At 41.1% G+C, this 13,460-nt stretch overlaps 1 protein-coding gene and 1 pseudogene across 1 annotated transcript in view; one reads left to right on the plus strand and one right to left on the minus strand.

The window, feature by feature from the left end:
• The window catches only part of SPMIP2 (sperm microtubule inner protein 2), a 141,457-nt gene that overhangs the window by 111,694 nt on the left and 16,303 nt on the right, over positions 1 to 13,460 (minus strand). The gene's annotated exons all lie outside the window — the stretch shown is intronic.
• Positions 1,742 to 2,458, plus strand: LOC129034961 (proteasome activator complex subunit 2-like; annotated as a pseudogene).

Raw genomic sequence — 13,460 nt, forward strand, 5'->3', positions numbered from 1 at the left:
AGTTGCAGTGAGCCGAGATCACACCATTGCACGGCAGCCTGGGCAACAAGAGCAAAACTCCATCTCAAAACAAAACAATAATAATAACAACAAAAAACCATCAACTAGGGTCTTTGGATATATGGATGTTCCGAGATAATATTAATCTGAGTTTTAACAAGTCTCCAGCTATACTTTCCGATGGAGCAGCCACTAGCCACATGTGTTATTGTGGCTAGCCCAAACTGAGATGTACTATAAGTCAAAAGTACACACCCAGATTTCACATACTTAGTACAAAAGAAAAAATGTAAACATTTTGTTAATAACTTTCAATATTGATTTCATATTGAAATAACTTTGGATTTATTGGATTAAACAAAATATATTATTAAAGTTATTTTTACCTGTTTTAATTTTTTTTAAGAGAGAGTTTCACTCTGTTGCCCAGGCTGGAGGGCAGTGGTGCAATCTTGGCTTACTGTAACCTCCATTTCCCAGGTTTGAGTGATTCTCTTGCCTTAGGCTCCCGAGTAGCTGGGATTATGGGTGTGCGCCACCACGCCCAGCTAATTTTTGTATTTTTAGTAGAGACAGAGTTTCTCCATGTTGGCCAGGCTGGTCTTGAACTTCTCACTTCAAGTGATCCACCTGCCTTGGCCTCCCAAAGGCTGGGATTACAGGCGTGAGCCACCGCGCCTGACCCTCTTTTAATTTTTTAATGTGGTTGCCAGAAAATGTTCAATTATGTATGTGGCTCGAATTATGTTTCTGTTGAACAGTGTTGGTCTGAAGTTTAGAAACTTGTGAAATTCTACAATACTTAAAGCTGATGGATAATTATAACTGTGGCTCATTAGGATTTGGAAAACTTGTTGCAATATTTGTTAGAGAGGGAGAGGTTTTTAGTGTACATAACTGGCTGAAGAGACAGATAGAAGCAGAATAGAAGGGTCATTCAGAAGTCCAAAGTGAAACCATTTTAAGCAACCATGTTTACGCAAGATGAAAAGCTAGTGGCTTTAACCTGTGGGAAAATGTACCACACCCTGCCAATGCAATGTAAAGTTCATCTTGTTACTCATCCCTGAAACCTGCCCCCCCAGCTTTCTATAGCTAATTGCTCACAGTTGGATCCCTTTTAAAGTGAGATTACACTCCCTACAGGATATGTTGTACATGCTGACAGCCAAGTTTCCAAGGTTTTCATTCAACCTAATACTAATTTTTGGTCATATTACGGCTTTGAACAAAATGCTGAACATGAAAAAGCTGAATTGAAGATGATACTAAGTGGTGACAGATAGAAATCCCCAGGATGCATCCTGGTTGTGTCAAAGAGATACAAAAGAAACTTAAAGACAGAGGTTTTAAAGTCGGAACAATCACAGATTGCCAATAACTTACTAATAATATGTAAATTTAAAACATGTCAAACACAGGTAGGACAACCTCAGGGAAGCATAGAAATCAGGGAGTCAAAGTGGCAAGCATTGATAATGTCCACCCACCACAAACAAGGGCTGAAGTTCCTCCCTTTGAGAGGCAAAGCTCAAAAGAGAAGAGTTAGGATTGGTCAAGTTATTACAGTTTAACGCCATTAAGCCAATGTTTAACATTGTTTTCCCTAGAATGCCAGTGTTGTTCTAATATTGTTCTGTGAAAGTTTTGATGCCGGCAGTATTTTCTTCTAAAATGTATTTAAAATATATTTAAGAATATGGTAATTAGGAGGCCAGAGATCTAGCGACTGAAGCAGCATATGGCCAAGCCGTGTGGGGTGCGCCTGAGAGGGGAGGCCTGTAAACAGGTGGAGATCTTCAGGCAGAATCTTTTTCAGGAGGCTGAGGAATTCCTCTACAGATTCTTGCCACAGAAAATCATATACCTGAATCAGCTCTTGCAAGAGTACTCCCTCAATGTGGCTGACCTGACTTCCCTCCGGGCCCCACTGGACATCTCATCCCAGGCCCTCCACCCAAGGATGATGAGATGGAAACAGATAAGCAGGAGATGAAAGAAGTCCCTAAGAGTGGATTTCTCCCTAAGAATAAGAAGGTCCTGTTCCTGCTTGCCCTGGTTAAGCCAGGAGTCTGGAGTCTCAAAGAGAAATGCATTCTGGTGATCACATGGATCCAGCACCTGATCCTCAAGATTGAAGATGGATGATTTTGGGGTAGCAATCCAGCAGAAGGTGCTGGAAAGGGTGAATGCCGTCAAGAGCAAAGTGGAAGCTTTCCAGACAACCATTTCCAAGTACTTCTCAGAACGTCGGGATGCTGTGGCCAAGGCCTCCAAGGAGACTCATGTAATGGACTACCGGGTCTTGGTGCACCAGTGAGATGAGGCAGCCTATGGGGAGCTCAGGGCCATGGTGCTGGACTTCAGGGCCTTCTACACTGAGGTTTATCATATCAGCAGCGGCAACCTGGAGAAAATTGTCAACCCAAAGGGTGAAGAGAAGCCATCTATGCACTGAACCCAGGACTAGAAGGAAAATAAATGACCTACATGTTGTGTGGGGAAAAAAAAGAATATGGTAATTACATAATAACAATGTAGTTATCAGTAAAATGTCTTTAAGAAATGGTATATTTCACCTGGCACAGTGGCATGCGCCTGTAGTCCCAGCTACTTGGGAGGCTGGGGTGGGAGGATTTCTTGAGCCTAGTAGCTCGAGTCCAGCCTGGGCAACATACTGAGAACTCTGTCTAAAAAAAATAAGTAGATACAGTACAAAATTTTTAAAAAGAAATGCTACATGTGAGGTTTCCAGGACATTACCTATGAGATCATCTGATACATGCCAGCCTCTTTCATATACATATTGATACCTCAGTTTCATATACCTGCTACTGTGACTCAGTTTTTTATCTCTAAGGTGGGGGATAACATATCTACATCATAGACTTTTGTAAGAATTGAGATAATTCAGTCGGGCGCGGTGGCTCATGTCTGTAATCCCAGCACTTTGGGAGGTCAAGCTGGATGGATCACCTGAGGTCAGGGGTTTGAGACCAGCCTGACCAACATGGTGAAACCCCATCTCTACTAAAAATGCAAAAATTAGTCAGGTGTGGTGGCACACGCCTATAATCCTAGCAACTCAGGAGGCTAAGGCAGGAGAATCGCTTGAACCCGGGAGACGGAGGTTGCAGTGAGCCAAGATCGTGCCATTGCACACCAGCCTGGGCGACAGAACAAGACTCTGTCTCAAAAGAAAAAAAAATTGAGATAATTCATGTAAAGAATTAGGACAGTGCCCATTTTAAGCAGCTGGTAAATGTTAGATGATGATGAACTAGTATTGTACATATATTTAACGATCACTATGTTCATTTTCATATTATAATTTTAATACACATTTATAAAGTGGGTCAGATGTTGACTATTCTTAAATAATTAGCAAATAAAATAATATTGCATTGTCTTTTTAATCCAAGAATACACTTTATTTCATGAATTCCATTCCTGTTAAGCCCTTTTAACACATTATAATTGAAAAAATATTGCTGTGGTTATGTAGCCAGGACTTAAGAAGCATTAAGTAAAACCATGAATGAAGTGAATTTGAGAAACATTGCATTAGACATTCAATCATCCAATATTTTCATTCTGCTTTGAGTCTATAGCAGTGGTTTACTGGGCTCTCAAGAGAAAAAGCTATGGTTTTAGCATTTACCAGTTTCTGTGGTAAAAACATTTCCAACATGTTCAATGTCAAACTATTGTGTGATGTTACTGAATGCAAAGTTGGAAAGAGATGCTAATAATTGGTTCTCTCAAGAAGGTACAAACAGGCTCCCACACACCACTCACATAAATACTTTGCATGATTATAGCATGGCTTCTCATATGGTGTTCATTCATTCATTATACCAATGGTTCTGCAAATGTGATCCCCTGACCAACAGCATAAGCATCACTGGGGAACTTACTAAAAATGCAAAATCTCAGGGCCCACCTCATAATCTCCTAAAACAGAAACCATGAAAATGAGGCTTAGCAATCTGTCTTAACAATCCCTCCAAGTGATTTTGATGCATTAACATTTGAGGACCCCTGCTCTTGCTGTTGTTTCTGAAGGGGAAGAAGTGCCAAGTAACTTCTAACATTTATTAATTAATGTGCCAAGACTAGCAATGTTGGTATTCTCATTCTTCAAAGCATCTAATTATGGACTCTGAAATTGCAATTTATATATTCCTAGAATCAACAAAGGACACCAAGCTGCTGCTCTTTTGCATGGAAAGGTAATCTTATCTTCAAATGTCCCCATGTTTCAGTTGCTATTGAGAGGCTCTGATAAGGGTTAGTTAAGAGTTCTACTGGCTTGGCTTAGTGACTCATGCCTGTAATCCTAGCACTTAGGGAGGCCATGGTGGGCAGATCCCTTGGGCCCAGGGGTTTGAGACTAGCCTGGACAATATGGCAAAACCTCATCTCTGTTTAAAAAAAAATGCAAAATTACAAAAATTAGCCGGACACAGTGGTGCACGCCTGTAGTCCCAGCTACTTGTGAGGCTGAGGTGGGTGGATCACTTGAGTCCAGGAGGTTGGGAGGTGGAAGCTGCAGTGAGTTGTGATTGCGCCATTGTACTCCAGCCTGGATGACAGAGGAAACTTTGTCACAAAAAAAACAAAAACAAAAAACAAAAACTACTGCTTGTGATTTCTGGTTGCTTCTGCAGCAGAGACCATGGGCAAAATCCCTGTGCTGAAATAAATATATGCCCTGATATATTAGTGGACACATTGTTAATCTACTTTGTATGGCTGGTTGGTTGTTTGAAAATCACATAAATACAGCCCTAAATTCAGTTATACTATACACAGTATTGGCAGAGATACACGGTTTCCAGTATGTTCTAAGGGAGCTTTGGATTGGTACAGACTTCAGAGGTCAGCAGGTACAACCTTGCACTCTATGTGGGGCTCCCCTTCACAGCACATGTTCATCTAACTGACAAAATATTTCCAGTAACAAATGCACATTCTATTTTTGGACAGGTCTGATTATTCTTCCATACATTGAACTAAAATCTGCCTTCCTGTAACAGTCACACAGTAGTCTGAATTCTGAATTCTGGTAAAGAATCCCCGTCTCATTGAAATAGCCCATCAGATCCCAGGAAAGGGTCACTTTAGGCTCTTTTGCAAATTAGGCTTCCCCACTTCTTTCAGGCATTCATGTAACAACATTCCCAGGCTCTGCACCACTCTGCCTCTTGATGCTCTTCAATTTATTAACATCTGGCTTAAAATGTGGCATGCAGAACCAAAAATAATGCTACCATGTGGCCCAATTGGGGCAGCGTTTGTTTCTGGAACACAGCTCTCTGTTAATGCAGCCTGTTATTGTGTCAGCTTTGTTGGCAACTGAGCTGACCTCCGGGCACATCTCCAGTCTGCAGTCAGCTCCACGCTCCACACCAACCTATTGCATAATGTCTTACCTATCCTCTACTTGTATTGTTGATTTTTAAACTCTAAGTGCAAGCTTCATATTTAGTCCTATTAAATTATAACTTTGTGAGTTTCAGCCCCAATTCTAAAATAGTAACATCTTTTACAGTCTAAATTGTCATCGAATTTTACTCTCTCTTCTTCCTAGGTTTATATGTTCAGCAAACGTAACGACATGACATCTCTCTTTGTATAAAATCCTGAGGAAACTGTTGAACAAAACAGAGCTGATTCCTGTTCCCCTCCCTCACTCAATTATTTACCTCAAAGCTTGAAACTAGAATAAAATGTCCAAGTGAAGTACCAGTTAAATATTGACTTTCACTTGCCAATTTTACTTCAATCTGTCTTTCAACGGAAGTAGCCTGAAAAATGAAAATGTAATCATTCTAAATAATTCTTAGGGAATATTTAGAATGCCTAATGGGTATTAAATATTTGAATATAAATCCCCATTCTTTGATGTGTGCAAAAGGAGGTAGTTAAAGAATAGTATAGAGTAATTAAAAGCTTTTATCATGATCTTGAATAATTGAAGTATTTAGAGAGTGGTGATGTCATACTGAAAACCACTATTACAACATTTAGGGTTTTGTAATTTTCTCTGGGTTAATTAATGCTTATAAAAATTATTCTGGCCGGGTGCGGTGGCTCACGCCTGTAATCCCAGCACTTTGAGAGGCCAAGGTGGGGTGGATCACCTGAGGTCGGGAGTTCAAGACCAGCCTGACTAACATGGAGAAACCCTGTCTCTACTGAAAATACAAAAATTAGCCGGGCATGGTGGCACATGCCTGTTATCCCAGCTACTCGGGAGGCTGAGGCAGAAGAATCGCTTGAACCTGGGAGGGGGAGGTTGTTTTGAGCCAAGATTGCACCATTGCACTCCAGCCCGGGCAACAAGATTGAAACTCCATCTCAAAAAAAAAAAAAAAAAAAAATTATTCCGACCAGGCATGGTGGCTCACGCCTGTAATCCCAGCACTTTGGGAGGCCAGGGTGGGTGGATTACCTGAGGTAAGGAGTTTGAGACCAGCCTGGCCAACACGGTGAAACCCCGTCTCTACTAAAAAAATACAAAAATTAGCCAGGCGTGGTGGTGTGCACCTGTAATACTCAGGAGGCTGAGGCAGGAGAATCACTTGAACCCAGAAGGCAGAGGTTGCAGTGAGCCAAAATCACATGATTTTGTCTGTCACTCCAGCCTGGGCGACAGAGCAAGACTCCGTCTCAAAAAAAAAAAAAAATTATTCCTCAAATGGCTTCTTAAATCTATAAAAGTTGAAAATAATTATAAAGAAAAAATTTAAAGCCAAGAACAGTAGTTCCAGAACTTGGAAGGCTGAGGTAGGAGGATCACTTGAGCCCAGGATTTCAAGACCAACCAGGGCAACATAGTGAGACCCTACCTCTATTAAAACAAAATTTTAAGATATCTTACTTAGCACAGAGTATTGGCATTTAGAGATCATGGGCTATGTGAAGAAATGTATTCCTAAATTTATGAGCTACATGATTATGTGTAACGTGGAGTTGAAAACAAATAACATCATGATCGAAAATACCATAATTCAATTCAGAGAATGTGGGCTGAGATGATACCTGATCTGATACCTTCACAGCACCCAGAGAGGAAAGATCAGAAAATGTGTTTTCAATAGACATGGTGAGAGCACTGTTAGGGAAGGAGTGGCAGCATTTTTAACATGAATAACCTTAGCTAACCTAGTACCACAGTATGTTGAAATAATTTTTTTTTTTTTGAGAGGATCTCATTCTGTCATCCACGGTAGAGTGCAGTGGTGCCATCACAACTCACTGCAGCCTTGATCTCGTGGGCTCAAAGGATCCTCCCACCTCAGCTTCCTGAGTAGCTGGGACTACAGGCCCTCAACACCATGCCCAGCTAAATTTTTTTTATTTTTGTAGAGATGAGGTTTCACTATGTTCCTCAGGCTGATCTCGAACTCCTGGGCTCAAGTGATCCTCCCACCTCGGCCTCCCAAATTGCAGAGATTATAGGCATGAACCACTGCACCTGGCCAATTTTTGATCAAGTTATGCTGACACAAAATGGCACTGAGGATCCTGCTTAATTAGATCTCCACTTCAAAAGCAGTGTTGTGTATATGTTGCATCACTGCTTACAGGAAAGCAAATTAACTTTACAGGTTTGAATATGTTGTCAACAGTCCCACATCTACGATCATTCCCCAGTGGCATCAGGTTCTTCACAGTAACCAAAGTATATTTAAATGTTTTAAAAATGAGAAATAAAGCGAAATGGGAACCCTGTATGTTGCTGGTGAAAATGTAAAATGGTGCAGCTGCTGCGGGAAAAGGTATGGTGATTCCTCAAAAACTTAAACAGAGAAATGCCATGAGATCCAGACATCCCAGTTCTGGGTATATACCCAAAAGAAGTGAAAGCAGGGACTCAGGTATTTGTACACACATATTAATAGCAGCATTATTCACAATAGCCAAGAGGTACAGAGGCAACTCAAGTGTGGTGTATACATATGTATCAGTTCCCTAGGGCTGCCATAAGAAAATACCACAGACTGGGTGGCTTAAACAACAGAAATTTATCTTCTCACAGTTATGGAGCCTGAAATCTAAAATCAAGGTGCTGTTAGGGTTGGTGACTGGTGAGCCTCTCTTTCTGGCTGGAAGGAGCCCACCTTCCTGTCATGTCCTCAAATGGCTTTTCCTCTGTGCAGGTGAAGACAGAGAGAGGAAGGCCTGATGCCCCCTCCTCTTCTTATAAGGATACCAGTTTTATGAGATTATTTTAGCACCTCATTTAACCTCAGTTACCTTCTAAAGGGCTGGCCTCCCAGTACGGTCACATTGAGGGGTTGGGGCTTCAACATATGAATTGGGGGGGGTGGGGATAAAAATTCAGATCATAACAACATACAATGCAATATTATTTAGTCTTAAAAGGGAAGGAAATTGAGACAAATGCTGTGATATAAATGAAGCTTGAGGACATAATACTAAGTCCAATAAGCCAGTCACAAAAAGACAAATACTGCATGATTTCACTTAATGAGGTCCTGAGTAAATTTACTGGGACAGAGAGTAGAGTAGTGGTTGCCAGAGGCTAGGGGAAGGGGAGAGTGGAGAGTGAGTGTTTAATAGGTACAGAGGTTCAGTTTTACAGGATGACAAAATTCTGGAGATGGAAGAGGTGATAGTTGCAAGCAATGTGAATATACTGAATGCCACAGGATTGTCCACTTTAAAATAGTTAAAAGGTAAATTCTGTTATGTTTATAAAAGAAAAGAATGAGAAAAGCACTCCGACATTAAACCATTTGTGTTTTAATATGCAGCCCCGGGCCAGGTGCGGTGTCTCACGCCTGTAATCTCAGCACTTTGGGAGGCCAAAGTGGGCAGATCACAAGGTCAGGAAATGGAGACCAGCCTGGCCAGCATGGTCAAACTCCGTCTCTACTAAAAATACAAAAATTAGCTGGGTGTGGTGGCTGGCGCCTATAGTCTCAGCTACTGGGGAGGCTGAGGCAGGAGAATCACTTGAACCCAGGAGGCAGAGGTTGCAGTGATCTGAGGTCGCACCACTGCACTCCAGGCTGGGCGACAGGGCGAGACTCTGTCTCAAAAAAAATTGCAGCCCCAAATGCCACTCACTGTAGGTGGATGTATTCCTCCTGAAACAAATTTAAACACACACACTTACTATGCTGCCATGATGTGCTGTCAGTCTCTCAGCCACTAGCCTAAAAGTCTGCATTTTATGCTTTTTCTCCATATTGTCTTTTCCAATGTGTCAGATGGGTATTTCATGATTTATGTCAGGGGTTCCAATCTTTTGGCTTCCCTGGGTTACATTGGAAGATGAATTATCTCAGGCCACACATAAAATACACTAACACTAACCGTAGCTGATGAGCTTAAAAAAAAAAATTCAAAAATATTTAATGTTTTAAGAAAGCTTACAAATTTGTGTTGGGTCACATTCGAAGCTGTTCTAGGTTGCATGCAGCCCGTGGGCCACTGGTTGGACAAGCTTGATTTACATCTACCTTTCCATAACTCTTAAATTTTCATTATGCATTGCAACTTAATTTTTTCCATGTGTTATAATTACAGTGATGGTAATAAAATTACATTTTTACTGAATTACAGGAAAATCAGCTTTGGGGTTTCGTAAGTCCTGCAAGACTGTAAATAATTTAACAATATCGTCAGATGTTGACTGACTAAACTAGCAGAATTGGAAACTCCCAGATTTATTTTGCCTCTGTCTCTTTCCCTTCCTTGGCTAATATACAAATGCAAGGAATGCCTGTGTCCTAAAATACAGTAAATATTTGTGAATAAATGAATATATGTGTGTATTTGCATGTTATGAAAACAATTCCTTTACTGAAGGAAAAATCCAGTGCCTCATGCAAACCAGTCATGTGCAGACCTCTAAGCAACGTATTTTAGGATAGCATTACATTATTGTAGGACTAGTTCAGTTTTTAAAATACAGATAATAAGTTTATATTTGGGAAGAATTATTTTCAAGTGCAGCAAAGCATTTAGAAATAAAATTTAATTCAATATAACTTCCTCCCTTTGAAAAGCAAAAACAAGAAATGCTGGTGCAACTTTCTGAGCGTCTGTCCTAATGCCTTTACACATGTCATATAAAAGTTTCAAGATTTACTAGATCAAGGAAAGAGAAACAGTCTATTCTATTACAAAAAAGAGAGTTGGAACAAAGAAATTTAGCTTTTACAATGCTTTGTAATTTGTATATAAATATGAATAATATCGCTTCTCAGCCTTTTGGCTAAGATAAAGTATAAATATGAATAATATACATTCAAATGCTGACAAAAGATTAAAAACCTAGAATTTTGTGCAATTAGAATGAGTAATGATTATAGCTGTTTAAAATTTATAGTAAGTGCTTAATATATGTGTGATATTGTGTTGATGGATGAGGAGGTGGCAGAAGGAGAGAAAGCTTGTTCCAGTCCTCAGAAAGCTTATAATCTAGCTAAGAAAAGAGTCTTATGCACTGAATAACTACAGCAAAGCTGGGTGATGCCGCCTTTCACTGAAAAAGAAATTCAGAGAAGGGTGTGGTCAGTCTGTAGTAGTCATGGAAAATGTGGTTCTGAGCAGGACTTAGACAGACTGATGACGTCAACACGCAAGTTTTAAAAATTAGAATTCATAATTTTAAAAAATACAAGTATACAGTCAAATACTTGTGAAACGCGGGGATGGGAATCTGTTAAATTTTCCTGTTCTCTGTGTAAGAGACATGAAATGTAAAGCAGATTTCCAAAATCACTGCCGATCTCTATTAATCAAACCATTATGACATCCTATTGATCCATATTAAAAACTTCATAGTTTTCCACCCACTTCAAAAGCTGATTTCTCCTGACAGCAGATGAAGAAATTAAAGCTATAACCATGGGCTAATTCGCTGAACTCCCTTTAGCCCACTTATTATACTACTGTTCACAAATGAAAACATAACACTACTTTTGCTCCATCAGATGATACTTTTTCATGTTAATTATTACTGGGGAAAATCCAGCAATTTAAAAATTACAGATCGTTTTCTAGCTCCCAATTTTCTAGTTAACGAAAAGAAAAGGGGATTAAGTTGGTTATTTATTTATTTTTCCTTCTCTCTTAGGGAGGCTTTCTAGATGGCCATCTTTTCTATTTTATTTTTCAACGTTTTCTTCGGTAACCCCTTGTGGTTGCAGCCTAGCTCTTCAAGCGTGCTTGCCAGCTAAAAAAGGTTAAAGTGGGAGTCTAACTGGGCTTTCAATTTCGCTTTTTTGACAGCAGCCTGCCCCCCACAGGGAGACACTAGGTGAGCCACAGCTGGGCCACTGGAGAAGGCGGATAGATGCATTCCGTTTCAGTTGCGTGATTCCCTCCCGTTGCTTCCCACAATGCATCTGTAACACCTTTACTTTTCCACTTCTGCTAGAAAGCAAATCTCTGTCTCTTCCAAAGAACAGTGAACATAAGTAACTACCACCCTGGAAAGCTCTGTGGGGAGCAATGAGACAGGAGGGGCCCAGGTGATTGGAGTATGGATTGGAGGGAGCAGGTGGGAGCTGTTTCTCTGAAATCTGCTGCTAGATGTTGCCCTCAGCAGTCCTTTATTAGTGAACAAATAGTATAAATCATTGAGAAAGTAGTAGTAGAGAAATGTTAGATGGGAAAGGAAAAAGGACTCCTTTCCTTTCCGTCAACATACCCTATTCCAGGCAAAGAAAAAGTGAGCAAAAACAGTGTACAATGATAGTTTCTTTCTGCACTGCCTTTTTGTGCTGAGATTATTATTGGCCCAGGTTAAGGATAAACAGTTATCCCGAATGACTCCCTGGATGGAACAGTCAATCAAACTTGTAAGTTAGTGCCTATGAACAGTAAGACAAAACACAAACACACACACATACACACACACACACGCACACACACACACAGGCCTTAGACTGCAGACTTCTCAAGCCCCTGCAAATCAGTTCATTCATTTACTCCTTCCTCCAACAATTTTTTTTTAAGAGACAGAGTCTCACTTCATTGCCCAAGCTGGAGTGCAGTGGTGCAATCATAGCTCACTACAGCCTTGAACTCCTGGGCTCAAGTGATTCCTCCCACCCCACCTAACACGATCTTTTTAGTGTACTCTGCGTTGGGCTGTTTTGGTGTGTCCTGTGTGTCCTATCTCCCTATCCTTTAAAGCTGGAGCCAAAAAGAGAGTTCCAGAAGTCCTGATTCCCCAGCTGGAGTTGCCCAAATAGACCGCTTCACAAGAAAGTTTCTGCCTGTGATATACCCAAGTGGATAGGACACCAACACCAGTGCAGGAAAGTGATTCAGATGCTGGAGAACAAGCAAGAGCTCAGAGCCAAGGAGTCAAGCCAATGTGGGTTTGAGAATGGTAAAGAGGATGTCTTGGGGCAGCTTATAAGATATACAGGGAGGCAACACAAAGCGAGAAGTGGGCTAGAATAAGAATGCATCACACAAATCTAGGACTACTGTGGCTGCTTCAGGAGTGGATTGGGATGCTCCAGACACAGTCAGTGGGCTTTAAACTTGTCCGCCAAGCTGGAACCCATGAGGATTAGTGGAACCCAAAGAGGTCTCCTATCACCCACAAGCCTCCAACACTGATGAAGTGGGTGGTTTGCACTGAAACTGGTGCCTTTCAACATGAGGCTAAACATCACCTGGCCCAGAAGCCAGTGACACTGAAGGAGGAGGCAGGGAAGGAGCTGGAGGTCTCTGTGGATGTGGCAGCTGCCCCACCACAACAGAGGCAGCATATCAGTAACAGCCCACGTGGCTGCAGCAGCCCCTGGGGACTGCTGTTGTATTGAAGTGATATGTCTGCTGCTTCACTCCTGCTTTCCAAATTTCCCACAAAGTGTCTCTTGTGGCCCAGACAAACCCAAAACTATGTAGGGAAGGGAATCTAGGACATGTAGTCCAATGGGCTCAGCTGACACAGTACTAACCTGCCACAAGCTGTGGCAAGCTCAGTCCAGCTAAGGCACTATGTTGTTTTCTAGTTTGCACTTTACATAATTTCTTTGACTCAGTGTTAGGCAATATGTACTGATTAATGATAGAAAACTGGACAAATACCTGGATGGCTTATCATTGAACAAGGCAAAAAAAATGTCCAAACTATAAAAAGTGAAAGGAGATTGTATTAATTTTTTTGTCCCTAGGCAAGTATGATGGTTCAGAATGCTGGTCTTGTCCCCCTGGCAAAATTTGAGGCCATCTCTGAATTACTGGAATCAATTTGGGATAAATTCACAGTCTTCTCCTTGGGTTTATAATGAAGTCAACAGGTGGTCTTGATAAAGTCCTCTTTAGTCAAGAAGAATAGCAAACTAGGCTGGGCACAGTGGCTCACGCCTGTAATCCCAGCACTTTGGGAGGCTGTGGCGGGCGGATCATGAGGTCAGGAGATCGTGACCATCCTGGCTAATATAGTGAAACCCCAT

The sequence above is a fragment of the Pongo pygmaeus genome, chromosome 3 (genome assembly GCF_028885625.2).
Source record: "Pongo pygmaeus isolate AG05252 chromosome 3, NHGRI_mPonPyg2-v2.0_pri, whole genome shotgun sequence".
Classification (NCBI taxonomy): domain Eukaryota; kingdom Metazoa; phylum Chordata; class Mammalia; order Primates; family Hominidae; genus Pongo; species Pongo pygmaeus.